Here is a 21314-nt window from a genome sequence, read left to right as displayed (position 1 = left end):
GCCAAGAGGTCATATGGTGGCATTTGTGATGTCATCTTTGATGTCCTGGGTGTTAGTCTTAGCAGTGCACAGTGGTGGCGCGAGTTATGGTTGCTTAGCTTACCATAATTGGCGAATTTCTGAGGTTTTTCAGTTTTACTTGTCACCATAACGCCCCTTTAACAAATTTCATAGGTGTTTATTAGTGCAATTTAACCACAGCGTCCCTTTAACAAAGTTTTTTCAGTGAATATATTTATTTATTTTTTATATTTGTAAAGTGCACAAAGCAGCCCTAGGGCATTGTGGCGCTGTTACAAGCAAGACTTACTTAGTTACATGAAAACATGTGGAAAAGGACAAGCAGAAAAGACAAGAAGACAGCATGTCTGTGGTTTTCAGTTACAGTGAACCTTTTACCAGACAGGTAGCAGTTCAAAAAGTGAAATGTACAAAGGAGAGAGGGAAATATATATATATATATATATTATTTAATGTGTGTGTATATACTTCCCCGAACATTTTTTACAAAATATTTAAGGTAAAACCAACAAAAACGTCTACACTCCTCAGAAATAATAGCTTTAAGTTATCATAATAAACGGTATTAATACATTACAAAAATATTATTTTAAAATCAAATATCATGGTAACCTTCCCACCCTGTTTTGGTTTTGCCATGTTTTGTTTTTGCTATAAATAGCAATGTATTGTGTGAATATCTGTTGGTATTTGAATAAATATGGTCAACTTTTTTTGTTCATGTTTTTAATGTGCATTCCATTTGTGCTACTTTTGTTGTTATTTACAGTTTGCATAATTTTCTAAATTTAATTTAGCGCACATTGCATGTTTGCATTGTTCATGCACAGTCTAATGACTATGCATTTATATATATTAATGTTATTTGCAGAAGTACATGTTACCATTTACTGTATATATTTTAATACTTTTTTAGTTTAGTGCATGTTTTATTATGATATGCTTATTAATAGTAAATTATATGTATTTGCAATGATGTTCCTTGTTAATTCGTATTTATATAAGTATTTTATGAAGATATTTGTTAATTGACACTTGAATGCAGATGTACATTTTGTTATTGTAGATTACATTTTTTTTATATTCTGTGTATTTCTTTGATTGCAATTCTTCAGAGGAATTATGCCTATCCATATTATAATTTAAGTTTATTATGCAGTACGTTTGTATTACAAAAATATTCTATACTTTCTTTTAACATTTATTATGGGTCTATATTTAATGTACTTTTGAATGATTTTACATTTTTTACATTTATTTTTTACGTGTGAACTTGTTATACTTTTATGGTAATATTGTATGCTTTTAAGTGTGTGGGTGAATTGAGGTTACCATGCTATTTTATTTTAGTTTAACTTTTTTTTTTATGTATAGAGTGTTATTTCTGGTGTTTTTGAGCTTTACATTTTTGTTGGTTTAACCTTAATTGTGTTTTATACATTTTATTTCAAACTTTTTTATGGTTTTGTGATTGAGTGTTTGTTGTAATGCAACTGTTGTAAGAGCATGTAGTATAAATGTGTGTGTGACATATGAGCATGTTGCATAACAGTGCGTGGCGTAAGTGTATGTGTTATGTCTGTGTCGTACGAGCATGTGTTGTAGTGCGAGACATGGTGGTGCATGTCGAAGTTGCCTGTGTCATAGTAGTATGTTTTGTAAAAGTGTGTTATTAGATCATGCATCATGGGAGCATGTGTAATAGGAGCACATGTCAAAGGAGTGCATGTTATATAAGTATGTGTCATAGGAGCGCGTGTTATTACTGTTCATACACAAAATACAAATTTTCACCAATCTAAGATGACCACCCACACTCTCTTGTTGGAGCAGTGCTATGGCTACCACATAGCACGCTCTGGATTGGCTGCATATGGAGACATCTGGCCTACCCGGAGCCGATAGGCAGAGCATGCCCCCAGCACGAAGGCCCACACAATGTCTGGACCCTTCTTCTGCCTCCTCTGGGTTGGTGGTGGCTGACCTGCCCTAGCTCCCCCCTAGCTTCCGAAAACATTTGGCTTTCCACTTCAGCGCTGAGCGAATTACGAGCGCATTACAAGGTAAGCCATCTGGGCCCCCACTCACATTGACCTTTGCCTTATTGACCATCTAAACCATCTACATTTACTGGCATACCATTGGCAGGATTTCTGTTCTGATTTTCCTGCTTGCTGGCCGCATTGAAATGAAAGGAGCACATGAGGCTGCATCCTTGGCATGATGAAGGCATTGTTTTCACCAATCTAAGATGGCCACCCGCACTCCTAGTCAAAGCGTTCCTATGGCAGCCAGATAGCATGTTCCAGATTGGTTGCATCTGGAAACTTCTGGCCTACTGGGAGCTGGCAGGCAGAGCCCGACCCCCTTCACAAACAGCCACACGATGAACCCTGTCTGGACCTGTCCAGAGCTGCCCCCTCCATGCTACTGCCCCTGCAACGTTCACCCAGCCCACGCAGCACACTGAACAAACTGCCTGTTCCCTGCATTTCGGGATGCTTAGCAATGTGCCACTACTGTGCTCCGGTAAGCTTTCTGGATCACCTGCCTCTGGTCCACAACCCTCTATGTGGTTGCCTGCTGACTCTTTCCTCCCTGCATCACTGCATGAATGCAAGCTGTTTCCTCCTCCGAATTGACATATGTATTTACTGTACAACTCAACTATAGCCTTTCTGCTGCCTACTAGCGGCGAATCCAAATATCCTCCTTTAGAGCGCGTTTAGCATTTCCCCCTTTCCCATTTTTTGTGTTGTATTAGTGCTGTTTGGCAAAATCAAATCTACGTGTGCTTTTTTAAACTGTTGAATCCTCCATTTTGTGAGGTATTAATGTTCTTTACCAAAATCAAATCTAGAAGGCTTTTTTCATTCTGTGCACTGACTGTCTTACTTTGCATGCCTCCTCCACTCCGGCTGCCTGGCTGCTAAACCACTTGGTGAGTTCCTGTATACTGTGCAGCTCACGTGCCTAACTCTCTCTCTTTCTCCCCCCCATTCCAATGGCACTCTCCATTTCTCCTATCTATTCCAACTGTTCTTCTATCACCTATCCTTCCTCGCTCACGAAGTCTTGAAGAAAAAAGTCGAAAAAGCTCTCCTGGACTCCAACCCTGGCCTTCCCATCTGACACTTATGCCAACACCACTTCCAGACAGGCGTTCCCAGACATCCTCTACACAGTCCCCTCACCTGATCTATGGACCCCCCACCTGGTCTCCACTCTTTCTCCTTTCTCCTCCTCACCCATTAATGGTGGCACCAGATGGGAAGTCCTCCTTGCATGCTTCTCATCATCTAGGTGTAATATTAATGTCTATCACAATGGGACTATTATGGCACAAGGTCCTCAACCTGCTCTTCTCCTTCTCGGCCAGCGCCTGCCTTCTCTCATAAACTTCCTTCCCTCTCCTGCCCCTCTCCTCACGTCTCCACCTCAGCCAATGGGAGTACCACACCCCTGTACATCCCCTCGGAAAACTTTCAAAGGTGGTAATAGTAACCAGCTTCACTTAGCTACTCTGAATGCTCGCTCTGCTTTCAAATACTCCTCCAACATCTCTCTCCTTCTCGAATACCTTGACTTGGACACCCTCGCTCTTACTGAGATGTGGTTCAATGCCAGCTCTGTTACTGCTTTTGACACTCTCCTCCCTGAGGGCTACAAAATCCTCTCCAAACCCAGACCCAACAGCGCTGGAGGTGGAGTGGCCCTGATCTTCCCTGAATGAGTCCCTGCTTCCATCATTCCTACCCAATGCTACTCCTCTTTTGAATGCCTCGCCTGTAGGCTGGTGGTTTCCCCTACTGTCTCCCTCACCCTCACCATTATCTAGAGGCCCCCCTGGCCCTATCCCCCTCTTCCTCTCTGAATGGGCCAACCTGGCCTCATCTATTTCATCCTCTTCCTCCAAACCCCTCCTCCTTGGTGATGTCAACATCCACCTTGACTCTCTTGAATCATCCACCTCTTAGGTCGGGGTCCTCTGTGACTCCCTCTCTCTCACTATCCTTCCAGCCCGACTCACTCTGCTGGCCACAAGCTTGATACCCTCATCTCTGGTGATATCCCTATCTCTAACCTGGTCACTACCCCCCTCTGTTGGTCTGACCACTTTCCTTCTTTCTGTAGCCCCTTTCCCCCATCTGATCCACTCCCTGCGATGCCAGCCTCCTTCACCATCATTTGACCAATGAAGCGAGTATCAGATGCTTCTTTAGCCTCCGCCTTCATCACCCTCCGACCTCTGCTCCTGACTCTGCCTCTGCCTCTGTCCGTGCTAATCTGCATCTTGACATCCTTGCCCCTGCCATGAGGATCCACCTAAAAAACCTGCCACCAAGAACAACAGCTGGTAACAACTCTGATCTAGCATTTCTGAAACGCAAGTGCAGAGTGGCGGAATGGAAGTGGCAGACCTTGGGCTCATCCTCTGACAAACGGGCCTGCCGCCTGCTCCAAAAGCAATACCGCTTCTCTATGTAGTTCAAAAAGCGGGCCCACATCCAAGCCTGCAACAAACATATCAAAATCTGCAAGGAACTTGCCAATCCACTTGTGGTCTCCACCTCTCCCCCCCCCCACCCCCTCCCAGGCCGTCTGCACTGCCTTCGCCACCCACCTCACATCCAAAACTCAGGACATCCTGTCCTCGCTCTCCTTGACCTCCATCTCCCTCCTTCTCCCAATCCTACTCCCCTGCCTCCCTTGGCCCCCCTCCTTTCAACCCCCTCACTTTCCTCCCTCCTGCCCATAACACCGGACGAGGTCACTAAAGTGGTCCGCTCTATGAAGGCCTCCTCCAAACAGTTGCTCCCCTGTTACTTAAGAACCATTAAGGACTTAAGTACATCATCTCCTCTCTCACCCTGGCCCTTGCAGACCTCTGTAACCCCTCCTTCGCCACTGGCTCTTTCCCCCAATCCCTGAAGGACTCCCTTGTGCATCCTCTCTTAAAAAATCCATCTGCAGACTCCTCCTGCCCGGCTAACTATCGCCCTATCTCTATTATCCCCTTCCTGGGTAAACTCTTGGAAAGGTTGGTCCCCCCAACTGACCTTCCACTCTGATCTTGTTGGCTGCCTTGATGACCATCAATCTAGATTCCGAGCATCCAGAGGCACAGAAACTGCTACCCTGAACACCTGTGAAACCATGCTCGCAAATCTCGACTCCCTCTCCTGCTGTTCTCATTCTCCTCGATCTCTGCTCCGTCTTTGACACGGTCAACCATTCCATCCTCATAAAACAACACAAGGACACCCTCAGCATCACTGAACTGGCTGACCTCTTTCCTCACTAACTGCCCTTCCTAGCTGCCATTGGGCCCTTTCTCCTCCTCAACCACCCTCTCTACCTGTGGTGTCCCCAGGGCTTTATCCTATCGCCTTGGCTCTTTCATATCTATCTCGCCCGTGGCTGATCTGATCTCCTCCTTCTACCCTCATTTCCAGTGTTACGCGATGACACACAACTTTCCTTCGAACTTCACTCTACTTCCCCTGCCTCCTCCTCTCTCATCCCCAACTGTCTGTCCGCCATTCAAGCATGGTGTTCAGCAAACGATCACCGTCTCAATGCCAGCAAGATGGAGATCCTCCTCATCGGGACACCTGCGCCCTCTTTTTCTCCTACCCTTTGGCCACCCTGTTTGGGCCCTCTACACCCTCCATCCTGTGAGGCCAAAAACCTTGGGGTCATCTTCGACTCTGCTCTCTTCTTCACCCCTCGCATCACGGACCTCACCAAAAAGTCCCACTTCCAGCTCCAACTCCTCAGAGGCGTTCTTCCTTTTCTCACCTTCCCCAAGAAGCTCAATGTCTCCAGAGCTCTGGTCCAGTCTCCCCTCTCTCCACCCCCTCCAGATAATCCAGAATAAGGCTCCAACACTTATACTTTGCCTGAAGCCCAGGGACCATATCTCTACAGCCTTAAAATCTCTCCAATGGCTACCATTGGCTGAAAGGATCAAATTCAAGACCCTCTGCATCATCCACAAGGCCTTCTGTGGCTTAGGACCACCCCATTGCCAACTTTGCCCCCCTAAATACTCCCATGCTTGAGTAGAGAGTGGGAGGTAGATCTCTCTCTGTGGCTGGTGCCTCCCTTTGGAACAGCCTCCCTGCCCATCTCAGATTTGAGCCGTACCTCCTTAAGTTACAGAAACTGCTCACAACTCTGCCCTTCTCTACCTCTTTCCCTCCCGTGCTAATCCCCCCACTGTCGCTGTGACTGGTGGCCTGATCCTCAGATGATTAGCCCTGCTAGCATTACCTGCAAATCGCACACCCAAATAGTTGTACCAGGGCACCTGCTCCAGCCTGGGGCTCTCTACCACCAGGTTCAAGGGCTTACACTTTGCATCAAGACCATATACTTGGACCATATACTTGGAATTGCTAGCATTGATCTCCAAAACAAGTTCTACACATTTGTCAATAAAAGTTTATGAAGCCAGACGGAGGCCCATAGGTGTTGTTGATAATAATACAGAGTTGTCCGCAAAAGAAAGAGCTAGGAAGCGATCACTCCCCATCCTTGGGTGAGGGTGGGGGGGATCTGTTCCAGTGGCAAGGAGTTGTTTGATTATCACATTTATATAGATACAGAACAAGGGGGAGCCTGGACACAGATTTGGCGAACCCCTAGCCACAGAAAAGTGTTTAGTCACACCCCCCCCCCCCCCCAGACTCCATCGAACCACTGCTGTATTGATGGAGAGTAGGAGCTGTATGGGGCTCAATATTTCTTCTGGTATGTTCTTTGCTCGCAATACCTCCCAGAGCAAACCTCTCGGTTTAAATAAACGAATGTTAGGGAGAATTATCTCTTTAGGCTGAATTTCCTAACCTAGTGAGTCCCCCAGCAGCTTTGCTGGATTTCTGGAGTTTTTTTCTCCTACCAAGAGTGAGACTCTTTTCCTCCCACTCTTGGACATAATTTATGGTGTTCCTTTGACTGTTAACGTGTTTTATGGGCTATGGGGTCCTTTACTCCATAGGGTCTCATGTGTTTTTACTATGTGTGTTACACAGCACCTTCCGTGCAGTGACACAGGGGTGTCATAGTAACACCCCACCATAGACTCCATACCCTGGGACTGACTACTGTCTCCCAGGGCATGTAAAGTCACCATTGGCTTTACTAGTCCCAAATTATTAACAGAAACCGGTACAAACCATCATATTGTGGACGTACTGGTCGGGGCAATTCGATTGCCCCGGGGTCTGTTAGTCGAGGGGGCACCTCTCCGTCCCCCCTGATCGAGTTTTGGCTGGTGGCAGTGGATACTACTTTTTATATTCGACCGCGAATATATCCCTATGGGATTTTCCCATTGTTCGAGGCTACCAACTTTAATTATTTAATTCTCATAGCCTCGAACATACCGCTAGTTTATTTAATTAATATTAATTCGCTGGTTGGTATTTTCTGCCAGGACTCGATTCTAAAATGGCGTTTGTGTTCTCTTCTGTGACTCCAACCCAAGTCGAGCCCTTTGTTCCACTTTTTGGCGGGCTTCTCCACAGAAGCCTCCAAAAGTGGTGCCACTCTGTCTGGGTACCACAGGGGGTGTGGGAGGGGGTTTAGGCACCCTGGACTGAGTTACCTTGGTAATTCAAGTCGCACTCTTGTGTGATTGGCCAAAGTGGTGAGCCGGCCGGCTCACCACTTAGCATGTTTGATTGACAGCTAGGCTGAGTGAATGGGGGTGTGCTGCATAAAAGCAGGGCTTTGGGGACTGGAACTTCAGAAGTCGCCACAATACCTGAGAATCCGACGAGGGAGAAGCTGAGCCGACCTACCACGATGACACCACCGGTGGAGCCCTGCGGAACCGAATAACCACTTCCCGACGACAGAGAATATCTCCCGACTAGAGAGGCTTCTTCCCCTGACTGGTGGGCACAACCAGTTTACCTTCTTCTCTTCGCTTCCCAGGCCGTCTTGTGGTTGAATTGCCCGTGCCAAGCACCCTGGCAACCGGATAGCCACTTACCACTGGACCGCGAATAAAAGGACCGCTCCTTTTACCTGAGAACTCCGCGGCTGGTTTCTTCCCTGGCAGTGCAACGGACTCCTGTCTTCCTCCCCGACGAGATCCTCTCTTCCCCCGGACGAAGCACCGACTTGCATCCGCTGCCAGGAACAACAGCCCCCGCTGGAGTCTTCTCACCACTTTAAGGTACCGTGTCCGCCAGGCCTCCCTTTCTAAAGATTGCTACAAGGTAATAATAATCCCTTAACCTTCTGGACTGGGTTGGCCGCCTTGACCTTCTAACGGGTCCCTTTCTTTTGGTCCAACTCTTTTTTGAACATTTGCAAGACTCTTGTGCACCTCAACTGTGTGACCTTGGACACATTTCGTTCTGATCCTCTTAAAGTGGATCCGGCCTTCTGAACTCTAACTCCACGGTTTTACTTGCCTCCCTCTCTTGTTTTGTTCTTATGAAAGTGTTGGGATCTGTTTCAATTTATACTCTGCTTTTCTCTCCCTTTTAAAACGTATTATTAGAGTGCCATCTACATTTAGCGCTCACCGCTGTCTGAAAATAAGTGGGGCTTTACTTAAGACTTGTCTAAAATTCCTCTAAGGGAGTGTATATCTTTTAGTGACCGTGTTCTTGAATTGCTTACCATTAGTGCCTGTGTGTTTTTCTAGATGTGGTTTTAAATAAATAATGATATCTCTTTTACACCAAGCTCTGATCAGTGTTTACTTGTTCTACTGTGCTCTTCTGACCTATTGTGAATACTCTGTATACTGCCTAACTCTTCTTGAGGGAAGTCTGACTGCTCAGCCACAGCTACCAAGTAAATCTGTGTGGTACAGACTGCTACCAAGTGGGTTTACTGCCAAACTCCTGTAGTCTTAAATCTTTTGCAGTGATCCCAGAGGGAACTGCACAGGTTTCTGCCTAACAACGAACAACCCATAATGCTTGGCCTTTTTGATAACTGCTTCTGTATGATACGGTATAGCCTAAAATCATGATCTATTGTACTCATTCCGGCATGGAACCCAGCTTGCAAGGGACTCAACTGATTGGTTTCCTCAGCCCAATTCTGAAGATGCTTTAAGATTACCTTAGCAAAAATCGTTCCAGCTGCTTCCACAAGCGAGAGAGGACGGTAATTATAAGGCTCCGCCCTATCTCCCTTTTGGAACAATCTCAGCTGAGGTCCAGGTCTTAGGGATGCTACCAGTTGCCAGAATAGCATTGAAGGTCAAGGTTAGTACTGGGGCCCATGCAACCAAATCACTCTTATAGAGGTCAGCAGGTATTTTATCAGGGCCTGCTTCTTGGCCATCTGTTTGCGCTCTAATAGCCTGCTCAATCTCCCCCACCATCAGCACTAAATACTGTCTAACCTGATTCTCGGCCAAGCCTGCTCCCCAAGGACAGTGCCAGCTCCACCTTGATATAAGACCTCAAAGTGGGTAAATCACCTATCTGGGGTAATACTTTCCTGCAGAAACACATCTCCCTTCATTTCTTTGACAGTGACACATTTCCAGAATCTGTCTCGGTCACCGTCCTTTACATGGTCAAGCATATTGGCCAATTTCCCTATCATATATGTACGTTTCTTGGTGTTTAGTCTTTTTATAGACAGTTCTCAGGGAGCACAAATGTTCTCCATCTATTTTTCCAATGTGTTTCAAATAGTTAAGCAGCCTATTCTTAGACATATCAGGGCATGATCCAATCTTGTGCTCCCCTTCGGGCCAAAATAGGTGTAATTAACAGGCAATGGGCCTCATCACGAGTTGGGCGGTAGCCCTTAAATGCGGCGATAAGGCCCACGTTTCTTGGAAGGTAATAACGTATTAATCCTCCATCGATCTCATCCACTCACTATCGCTCAAGTGCTTCAGCAACCCTGCTATGTTCCAAGAAACAAACCTAGGGTCTCAGTCGGGATGTCAACATACATTGTAGTCAGCCGACTCCCTCTAAACCATCATGTACGTCATGGAAACGGGTCTTGACATTAATACCAACCTGGCCTTTGTTTTGCATAGTGCCATGAGAGCCTCATCACGAGTTGGGCGGTAGCCCTTAAATGTGGGGATAATGGGCTGGCTGTGCTATGGGATAACTGGCAATGCCAAGGGGTTGCCCATTATGTGTCTATGGGGATCTAAATTGGTTAGAGCAAGTTCAGCTATGGACAATGATGCCTTGAGAATAGTTTTACAACCAACGGGCGGATACGTTCTTGTTTTATTCGCCAACAACCCTTGGACCAACCATTCTTCTCTGAAAAATACTTTTATGCAATCGTCCCTTTTGTTATTTGGGCTCAATCTTTTGCAGGAAACAATGTCACTTCGGATAACTATAGTACATCCCCTTTTGTGGCGTATGCAGTGAATGACTTTATTGGTAAACGCCTCAAGGTCCCTTCTTCAACCTAGCGATGTTAGTCATAACTACAAAATGCTTTGTTATACTGTAGTTGGTTTCTGCTTTAAATGAATTTGCTAGCTGCAGCCTCTTCAATGGTTAATATGATGGATATTTAATTGACCTTGCCGCATCTGGACTTGACTAGTCTTTTTTCCCAATTACATCAAATATTGGCCCGCCCAAGTTGATGCTTATCCACAGAATTCTGATTTGGGTGTGAGGTTCCTCTCTGGTTCTGGGTGCGGAGCCCTTCTCTAATATCCTGGCAAGTATCACTTGTTGCTTTTATTGGTACCACTGGAACACTCCATCCCTGACCTTGCCTTGAACCCTTCTCACTAATATCCCTGGAGCAACCGCCACTGTTAAAATGTTGATGCCAACCGCCACACTTCTGTTAAGATCTTATCAACAGTGCCTTTAACGCACGCCACTTCTTCTATAAGGTGCCTAATATTTTTCTTATTTACGTTCACGGGCAACCTGCTTCTCCACCTTCGTGGCCCTCTTCTCCCTTTTTTTCTTAGTCGGGCACTCTTTGCCCTTCTTGAGGTGGGCCACATTAGATTCAGGCGAGGATTCCCTTGTTGATCAACTAGGCATGGTTTGGGGTATCCACGTTACTCGAAAACTGTAACTCTGTTAGAGGTTGGAACTGACGGAGATATCACCACTACCTGCTCCTCCATTTCCTCATCCATACCCTGCATACAGGAAACGTCAAGCTTCTCTTTTTCGACTGCTATTAGAACCCCTACAGCTTCGAAGTGCGTCAGGTTGTCAACAATCGTCAAATAGGCACATGATCTATAATGCTCTGCTGAGCCGTGCATGGGAGGCTCATTTCCCCTACGGGTAAAACATAATTATTCCCACCCTCCTGCCCCTCATTTCTTGGAACCATAAACTCTTCAAGGGGTTCCCCGCACAAACCACCCGTTTTGCCAATGCCGTGCCTTCCAGCAAGAGAGTGCTCAATGGGGTCAGGAACATCAGTACATATCTCTGTTAACCCCCCATCAAGTTCAACCACCACACAATTAGACCTCTGGCACCTCTTGGCCGAGCCCGCCGGTCCTCCTTCTATATCAAATAGTAATTCCTTAATTTCAGTTATGAGAACATTAACATCTGCGATTGGCTGAAACCTTTTGTAAAATCTCTTCCTCCCATTCACCGGTGAGATTTCAGAGATGCCTTCCTTTTTGACATTGGTTTCTATAGTTGGAGCCCCCGACACCAAGATGCAACTATGCCTGCAACTATACTTAAACAATCGCCCCATCCCGCAATACCGTGGAACTGATACTTTAATTAGCACATTAAAGACACTCAGTTGAATTTCGGGTGAAAAGCCGCATTATAAAACTGTTCGCTAAACGTCCAAATGATTTACAATGCCTCCCAAGGTCCAGCGCACCAACCATCACTTTGAAGGCTATACAAGTGCAGGGCAAAAGGTCAAAGCAGTTTCTTCCTTGCTGCGGGACCACACCATGAGCCGATAGTCAGGGTCCTCAAGACAACACCGTTTTGATTGAACGGTGATAATAAATAGGTTGACCAGCAGTCAAGAGCACACCACAAATGCGAATTTTAACACAGTCAGTTTCAATTTCACATTCTACTCACTTTCGTAATCGCATTACTATTTCTGTTCATATGACACAAACACCACGCTGCAAAGGTCCTGCTGGACCGAGGGCGTCCTTTAATCTTACGGCTCTTGCTGTCTCAAATCGCCACACCCATCTCAGTTTCAACAGGGAAAATGCTGTTATTATTAAAGCCGGTGCTTCTGACTCCTTTATGACTTATCCTTTTCTGTTGCAAAGGCCGGGAAGCGAACAGGGGATCTAGTCCACACCTGTGTCTGTTTCTGACCGTTTTCTAGTGTTATTTTCTTGCCGCCAGCAAGAAGTGGAGGTTCCCAAGTGGTACGTTTAGCTCACTGTGTAATAGGTGATGCAGCTGTCTCTATCACCCCCTCGGCATGAACAACAGTGGCGCCAAAACCGCCTTTTACCCGCACCGGGATTCACCGCTCCGGGTGCTGCAGGATTGCATTGTAGCTAGTGGCGTGGCCCGCAGGCATGAGGCTCCTCAAACAGCGCAGATTGAAAAGAATGAAGGAACACCAGTGGCGCCAACACCACCCTTTGCTCGCACGGGGCTTATTATGTTATTGATTTGTATTTTAAGTGTTTTTGGAGTTGTTATACTGTGGAGTGGTGGTGGAATATGTGTGTGCTGTGAGGGGCGTGGGGAATGGGGAGGGGTGACGGGGTGTGCAGGCAGTGTTGGGAGGGCAGGGTAGATCGGCGCCACTGGATCAGTGTTTAGGAAACAAAAGATTATTACAGGTGCAGGATTAGACGTAACTATGAGTTCCCTTACCCCACTCGAATATATGTGTACCAGGAGAAAATTATGAAATACCATAGGGAGTGGGCTGTTGATATGAGAAGAGGGATGTTCAAAACCGTGGCCCGAAGAAGGAACACTTAATAAATATGTCATGGGCCACATATTTAGCAGCAACATATAAGGGGGGGTGTTGACGAATAGGAAGAGTATTCCTGAGCTTTGGAGAATGGTTGGGGATTTGGAAGATGTCCCAGAGGACCCTAAAAGGGGAGAAAATGTAATACAAGTGCCCTGTGTCACCCCCCCACCTAGTGTAGCCATTGCATCCTATTATACACCTACAGCCCCTGCAGCCCTGCCACACCCACTTGGGGGTTATTCTATGCAAGCAGCCACCAGTTATACTAATACTGAGTTTTTGCCCCATGCAGCCCCGCGACAGAGCCCCCGCAACTTATGAAAATGTCCCAAAACACCAAGCAGCAAATGCCACACGTGACCCATTAGTTATGGAGACAGAGAACAGGGCACAAAGAGACTTAGAAACAGCATTGAAAGGGACGGAGGCAAAGCTTGCACAAGTAAAGTCAGAGCACGAAGAAGGGGGAAGAGCGCCAATAGGCACTGGTGAATGGAGACCATTTATGGGCGAGATCTGCTAGACACCTCCTGAAGACAATGTCACATGCAAACAGGTCTGCAATAATTCCTTGACATCCGCTTGGAGTTTGAAACCTATAGGGGGGACCCTACCCTTGTGGTAATTGTAGTGTGTGCAGATATACCATAAAGTTTAAATCATTCACAATGAAACATGGGATACGACTTGCAAGAGTAGTTATGTGATCTACTTCATAGAATGCCTATGTAATAAAAGATCTATTTAGAAAAAAAACATCTAGACCAGTAAAAACTAGACTAGTGGAGCATAGATCAAGGATCCGGACCAGAAATTTGACATCTTCACTAGTTGAACATTACATCTCCAGGGGTCAGAGTGAGATCAAATGGTGGGTTGTGGAACAACTTCAATGTTTTTTTTGTTTTTTTAATGAGTATAGTTTTAGTTACACATTATTTTTCATTTGATGAGACCAATCTTACGATTGGCAATAAGACAGGGAAGATGAAAGTAGGAAAAAGAAAGATGGTGAAAGGATACATTTAGGAAACAATACATTTAAGAAAACATGATTGGTTTGAAGTCCTGTCCGGTAAGTTCAGTAAGTAAACATTTCCAGTATTTCCTGTTTTTGTAGAGTTAAATTCCTCTTTAAGGCTAAAGAGGGTTCAATGAGGACAAATAATCTGTTCCAAACATGTGGCACCAGAATTGTACAATTCTGAATGTCAGCTTCTTATTTGTGCCAATCATCAGTGTTGACCATCTTCTTGGGGTGTCAATTCAACAAGTGCGGTGGGAAGCATGTCCAAATAGAGTCGCCTTTCTTCAGTCAGAGTCTTGAAGTCCACGATAATGTGACGCAGTGACTCAGTTTCATCTTTACGTTGACAGAAGCGTCAATAAGAGGAATTCGGCCCATCTTGTTTCCTTAGTGCTACTACTTCGTTGGTCGGTAGTATGTTTAATCTTATTCTAAGGAAGAGATCTCTAGTTAGCCGACAAGGAAATAGGGCAAGATATGAAGGTTTAGCGCTCTGGTTTCATTTACACCTCCTATTGCAACCATGTATAAAGATTTTTCACCATTGTTTCGATCCAGTCAGATCTTTGGATTTTCCTTGTAACTTCCTATGGGCGCTGAAATAGTGTTTCTCATGAGCAATCCAGGCAATCCAGGATTTGACCACAGACTTCCTTCCGTAATTTCAGTAAGGAGTTGTGAGATGAAATTGTTCTGTCTCTTAGGATCACAATTGATGGGATCATTTCATCCAGTAATAGTTTCCTATAGAGGTCCATGGTTTTCCAAGTTACAATCGATCTTAGTGATTGCAACACCAGTTCGAAGCGAATGCGGAGGATAGGTAATGATTTTGGTAAACCAAAAATTTTCCTCCAGAAAATTGCTTCAAGTAAATCCCATATGTTCCAGTGTATATCAAGCATGGATTCTGCTCCATAGGTAAGGATTACCACTACCTTTGATCTGTAGAATGTGATAATCGGCTTTATCAAGAATTTGCCATACCTCCTAAGGAGGATCGCTCCTTGTCATGCTAGGGCTTATGTTTTCATTCGGAGCTGATCTGCCCATTCCTTTTCACCTTTGCTTTGATTAAGCCATACTCCAAGGTATTTAAGAAGTTTAACTTCTTCCAGTTTTTTCGAGTGTAGGATTAATGTGTTGTTCTTTTTCATTTTCCTTAGTTGTTTAGTTAATGACATGTAGTATGATTTTGATGTATTAATCTCCAGGTCATTTTCTGCTACGTAACTCTCAAGTGCCTGAGTGCATTTTTGCAACCCAACCTGAGTTCTGTCCAGTAGGACGAGATCGTCCGTGTACATTAGATATGGAACCGGTGTTCCATTTAATATCGGAGGATTTGCTGTAAGCAGGTTCTGTGTTGGTTTAATGTCTGAAGTGTAAAGGTTTTATAGCGACGCAGCCAAGGGGCAGCCTTGCTTTAATTCATTCCATGAAGACATTTAATTTGATAACGTGCCACTACGTGCTAGTCTTACTCTGACTGTTGTGTTTGAGTATAAGGCCTTGATGGGCTCCAGTGTTTCCGACGGGCAATTCCACCTTGTTTATTTTTGCCAGAGTTTCTTCCGGTTGATGCTATCAAATGGAAGTTCAAAGTTTATAAAGACCGCCACAGTTTGGGTTTTGTTCTTGATGGCATCCAGTTTAAGTAGATTTAGAATCAAGTGGTTGATGTTGGTTCCCACTCCTTGTATAAATCCAGTTTGGGGTCTCTTCTATTGTTGTTTTTTGCCCACTCAGACGCTACAGAAGAAAGGATGCAAACACTTTGCTGAGTCGATCCAAAAGTGCTATGGGACGATAATTACTAGGTACGGTCCTGTCTCCTTTTTTGTAGATGGGTATTAATATGGCCATTGTCCAGGTTGTTGGGATTTGCCTATAGACAATGACTAGCGCAAAAAGGTGGAAGCAGAAGTCGGCCCAGGCCTCCGGGTTTGATTTTAGCATTTGGTTACTGAGACCGTCTGGCCCCGGGGCTCAGGAAGGATTGAGTCGTTTTATGTGTGTTAGTATTTGATAGTGATCCAGCTCGAGATCCCATTTTACACATGAGTTCATTGCCTTCAATCAGTTGGTCGTGGAGTTTGATGTCATACAGATGTGTGAAATTATCAACCCAGGCTGGTTCGGTGACATTTGCTGCAAACTAATCTGGCTGGGTGTCTTGGTCATTTTGGATCTTCCACAGGTCTCTTGTGTTTCGGCCTGATAGTGCTTTAGGCATATGCTCTGCATCATTCTGTATGTGTATGCTCCGGTTGCTGTGGCTCCAGTTTTTGTAGGATTGCTTGCAGGATTTAATAAAGACCCTTTGTTGATCAGGCGGTAAATGTTTCGCCATCTTGAGTTTGTTAGGTCTTTTTTCCTGCTAGCAACTTCCTTGCTGTAAGCGTGAGGTTGCAGTGGTTTCCCACCGATCTTTGTTTTGAAGGGATGTCTAAAGAGCAGCAGGATCCAGTCGTATTCTATTTTGTTGATATCCTTCATCCCATTGTTAATGAATGTTTGCTTTAACTGATTTGATTATCAGTAATTCAGAGTCGCGTGTTGCCCTGGGTGAGTTCCAAGTCCGGAAGAAGTAGTGCTGGAGCTCTCGGTTGTTGGGGTCTCCATGTCATCAATAATATGTGATGATCACTCTTGTGTGTAGGTACAATAATTAATGAATCAATTGTAGCACTGAGATTGCTGGACATGAAGGTATAGTCCAAGTGTGCCATTGAATTTCCCTTGGACTACGCAGGCAGTGCTGGAATATTGCCTTTCGTGTGTCCGTTCATTAATACCAGGTCCCTTTGGGCTGCTTCCTTCATCCAAACCATTGCCTTTTTGGGAAGCTTCGACGTTGGAATCAGGGTTCCCATTTTTGACAAACTTCAATGTATTGACACAAACAGGCTGGAAGAAGAATTGGCTGCCAGAGAACAGTTCTGGATGTACCACACTAGAAGCCACATTAATGGACTAAAGAATCAAGATGAGTGGCATCAATTAGGATACTTATGATTAGTTATGTGCTGTTGGTCCTTAAGCTTTCCTATTTAGGACAGCTGGTACATTACCCCATCCACCCCTTCCAAATTTGATTACTTTGCGCTGCGAAAGAACTTTTCAATTTTTTGCCCAGGGTTTCTTGAGACAGCTCTGGTTACTGAATATTGGATGGCTGATAGAGTGTAAAGAACACCATCATGGAGACTTTTTTGAATAGATTGGCATTTTACGCACAGGCTCAGTAATGAGCAGTATGCGTTTTCGACAAAAGTCGTCCGCTCGACTGTTTGAACGGCCAGACTGTTTTGTCCCTTAATGACCCTTCTTAGCTAGTTACATTTCTTGAGTAACGGCTTCACGTGAGGGTAACTCCACATCATATAATTAATAGAAGATACGTATTCCTTGTGTGCGCACATAACGTTTACCCACAAGCATTGGGCTAAATGTTGTACTCACCCGTATATGTATTATGCTTATGCTTGATTACCAAAGAACATTCATTCATCCCATATTATGTTATGTTATTCAAGATTTATTTTGATTAACACATTTACAACATGTATTCATTAGCATAACTGCTCTTTCGAAGGGATTGTGTCCTCCGACGTATTCCTCATCTTAGATATATCCTTCCAGCTCTGCTGGCCTCGGAAAATTTTTTTCTCCAGAGGGCGCTGCGCGTCGACGTCCCTCGAGTCGATGACCCTCGACAGCCGCCGTATCGACGCTCGACGTCATCCTGCCTATAAAGGCCGCGCGCAGCGTCCGTTGCTCAGTTCCGTTTTTCCGCGCTACTCGGTGCCTCGGAATACCGTTGCTCAGTTCTTAATAATATTTACTTCAAGTTATTCGAATCGTACTCGATGGCTTCCTCGTCGGAACCGACAACCCCTCGATCCGGCTTCAAAAAATGTCGAGATTGTGGGAAAAAGATGTCGTTGACCGATCGAAATTGTCTGTGGTGCTTGGGAGCCGAACACCATTGTTCGGAGTGCGAGGACTGTATGTCCATGACAGCTAAGGCCCTGAAGGAGCGTAGGGGGAAGCTGGAGAAAGGTAAGACTTTTAAAGCTTCTTCTTCGACGAAGTCGAGACATTCGTCTCCTCGTCACCATTCACGCTCCAGATCTCGGAGTGGGTCTCATCACTCCTCGAGATCGAAACACTCGAAGAGGAAGCGTCGAAGATCCCCTTCTCCGTCTTCCTCTTCCTCTGTTTCGCCAAAAAGAATCCCTTGCCCCACGAAACTTAGTTCCCGGGCTGAATGGGAGGAATTCAGAAAAAAACATGATGAGCGTCTTCGAGAAAGCGGCCTCGACCCCCTCGAAGACTGCCGAGAGCGATGCTCTGGTCGAAAGACCCAAAGGTCAAAAACGCAGCGAGTCGCAGTACCCGGCGAAAGAAACCTCTCGAGCGCGTCTCGAACCCTCGAGTAGGACTATGACCTCCAAACCTTCCTCGAAGGTTCCGTCGACGCCGTCGACGAGGGTTCCGTCGACGAAGGTTCCGTCGACGTCGAGGTCTTCGACGCCGTTGTCGAAGGGACCTTCGACATACAGGTCTGTCGACTCGACACCGGCGTCGACGCCGAGAAAAGTCACGATGACCACACATCCAGTGACGATTCCCAGGCCCTCAACGTCGATGGCGTCGATATTGTCGAGTAAAATTCCAATTCTGTCGAGGTCCTCGAGGCCTCCACCTCTGTTTTCGACGCCACGCTCGAAGCCTTCGACGTCGACGACATCGACGTTTTCGAGGCCAATAATGACAAGTTCAGCACCCTCTGCCTTGGAAATGGGATTTACTCCCTTTATTAATTCAGAACAATTGAGAACTATATCCTCAATTTTAGAAGAGGGTGATTTGTCAGAACAAGATGAGTTACAGGGACCTGTAACCCCAGTTAGAGAGGAATTTTCCTCTGAAGAGCGCAGATTAAAGAATCTTCATGATTCTTTACATGAGGCAAGTGGTTTAGACACTTCCCCTGAGGTGGATTTTGCTAAACCAGACCCGGGGGAGCATGCTGAAACCCCCTACAGAGCCTTAATGGCCAGAATTACAGAGTTCATGGGGTGGTCTACACCTTCACAATCTTTCCAGCAAGATGACCTCACGGATATTCTTGACAAAGGCCCACAAGAGGATCCAGTGGTGCCCTTTCATAAAGCTCTTCAGAGAAAGATCATGACAAACTGGGAAACCCCAGATGTAATACCAGCAGTAAATAAAAAACTGTCTGCAAAGTACAGGGTATCTTCCACAGACCCAGAGTTCTTGTCGAAACATCCATCCCCAGAAAGTCTGGTGGTACAAGCAGCATCCTCTACCGACGTCAAGACGGCTTATCCTACTGTCCCACAGGACAGGGACGATAAAAAATATGATGCTATGGCTAAGAAAGTCTTTTCAGCATGTAGCATGGCGTTAAAGTCTGTTAATGCTACTTGCACCCTTGCTAGGTTCAGCCATACACTTTGGGAGTGTGCTTCTACAGCGGCTGACTGCATCCCGGAGGGAGAAGAAAGGGATGCGTTCCTGAATATTATACAGGACGGTAAAGACGCTATGTGCGAATCCCTCCAGACGGGCATTGATTCGGCTGACAGTATCAGCAGAGCAATGGCGGCAAGTACATCAACCAGGCGGTTCGCTTGGTTGAGAAAGTCGGGTTGTGCCCCAGATGTGCAAGCCAGGCTCTTGAACATGCCATTTGATGGCTCTTCTTTGTTCGGGAAAAAGGCGGATGACAGTTTAGAGAAACTGCAAACTTCAAAAGCAGCAGCAAAATCCCTAGGAGCTGCAATCCGTCAGACTCCTTTTCGTCCCACAGGAACCTCTGCGAGGGGCAAGTCCTTTCGCTTCTACTCCGCATTCGGAAGAGGTAGAGGACGACCGGCTCAAAGGGGTCAAAGAAGAACTACCCGAGGTGGACGGGGTAGATATTCTAAAGCCGCAGCAACAGCAGGTGCCTCTTTACCATCGGCATCTGCTGCCCCAAAACCACTCTGAGGACTTCCCTCACAGGACAGCTGTAGGAGGCAGGTTGACTCAACATCTGGCGGAATGGCAGGCTATCACGTCAGATGCTTGGGCATTGGAAACAGTTGCCCAAGGTTACTGCCTACCTTTCCTACGTATACCTCAGAGTCATCCACCGGGGATCAGCTCTCAGAAAGCTCCAGATCCGCTCCTCTTGCAGGAAATTATAGACCTGCTAGAGAAAGGTGCCATAGAACCGGTACCTGTAGCGGAGAGGAACAAGGGCTGGTACTCCCCTTACTTTCTCGTTCCAAAGAAAGACGGAGGACTGAGACCCATCTTGGACTTGCGAGAATTGAACAAATTCCTCAGGAAAGACAAATTCAAGATGGTCACTCTTTCTCAGATCCTCCAGGCCCTTCAGTTTCAGGACTGGTTGGTATCTCTGGACCTTCAGGACGCTTATTTCCATGTGCCTATCCATCTCAAACACAGGAAATACCTGAGGTTCGCAATTGGCAACTCTCACTATCAATTTCGAGTACTGCCATTTGGGCTGACCTCCGCCCCGAGGGTCTTCACCAAGTTAATGTCGGTAGTGGCGGCAAGTCTAAGGAGGGAAGGGATTCATGTCTACCCCTACCTGGACGATTGGCTCATCAGGGCTGTTTCTCCGGAGCAAGCTCAGATCCAGCTAAATCACGTATGCTACTCCCTTCACAAGCTGGGCTTCTCCCTCAATTTAAAGAAGTCTCAAATGATACCATCGCAGAGACTCCAGTTCATAGGAGCGATCCTGGATACTTCCCTGGGAAAAGCCTCGCCACCAGAGGTGAGGGCTCAAGATATTCTACAGATGGTTACCAAGTTCCAACTTGCCCAACATCTCCCAGCTTTCGACTTTTTGAGGTTGCTAGGCCTCATGGCATCCTGCATTTTCCTTGTGCCAGAGGCTCGCCTGAGAATGAGATCCCTCCAGTGGGCACTGAGGACTCAGTGGTCACAATTCTCAGGGAGAATGACAGATCTTCTTCAGGTTCCCGGCAGGGTGGCTCGAGACCTTCAGTGGTGGGCCTGTCAGGAGAACATTCTGAAAGGAGAACAGTTTTGGCAACCCTGGCCGGAGATAACAGTAGTCACGGATGCCTCACTCACGGGGTGGGGAGCCCACGCCAACGACTTGACCATCAGCGGTCGTTGGTCTCCATCGGAGTCCAGACTACACATCAACCTGTTAGAGCTGAGAGCCATCAAACTTGCGTTGAAGGCTTTCCTGCCAGTTGTACAAGGGAAGAACGTCCTGATAATGACGGACAACACGGTGGCCATGCATTACCTCAACAAAAGA

The 21314-nt window shown here is 46.0% G+C and overlaps 1 long non-coding RNA gene across 2 annotated transcripts in view; it reads left to right on the top strand.

The window, feature by feature from the left end:
• The window catches only part of LOC138569044 (uncharacterized), a 275355-nt gene that overhangs the window by 69203 nt on the left and 184838 nt on the right, over window positions 1-21314 (top strand). The window lies entirely within an intron of this gene.

This window comes from Ambystoma mexicanum, chromosome 2q, assembly GCF_040938575.1.
Source record: "Ambystoma mexicanum isolate Mex_15411 chromosome 2q, UKY_AmexF1_1, whole genome shotgun sequence".
Lineage (NCBI taxonomy): Eukaryota > Metazoa > Chordata > Amphibia > Caudata > Ambystomatidae > Ambystoma > Ambystoma mexicanum.
Note: the sequence above shows the minus strand (reverse complement) of the source record. Positions and strands in the feature narration are given on the sequence as shown.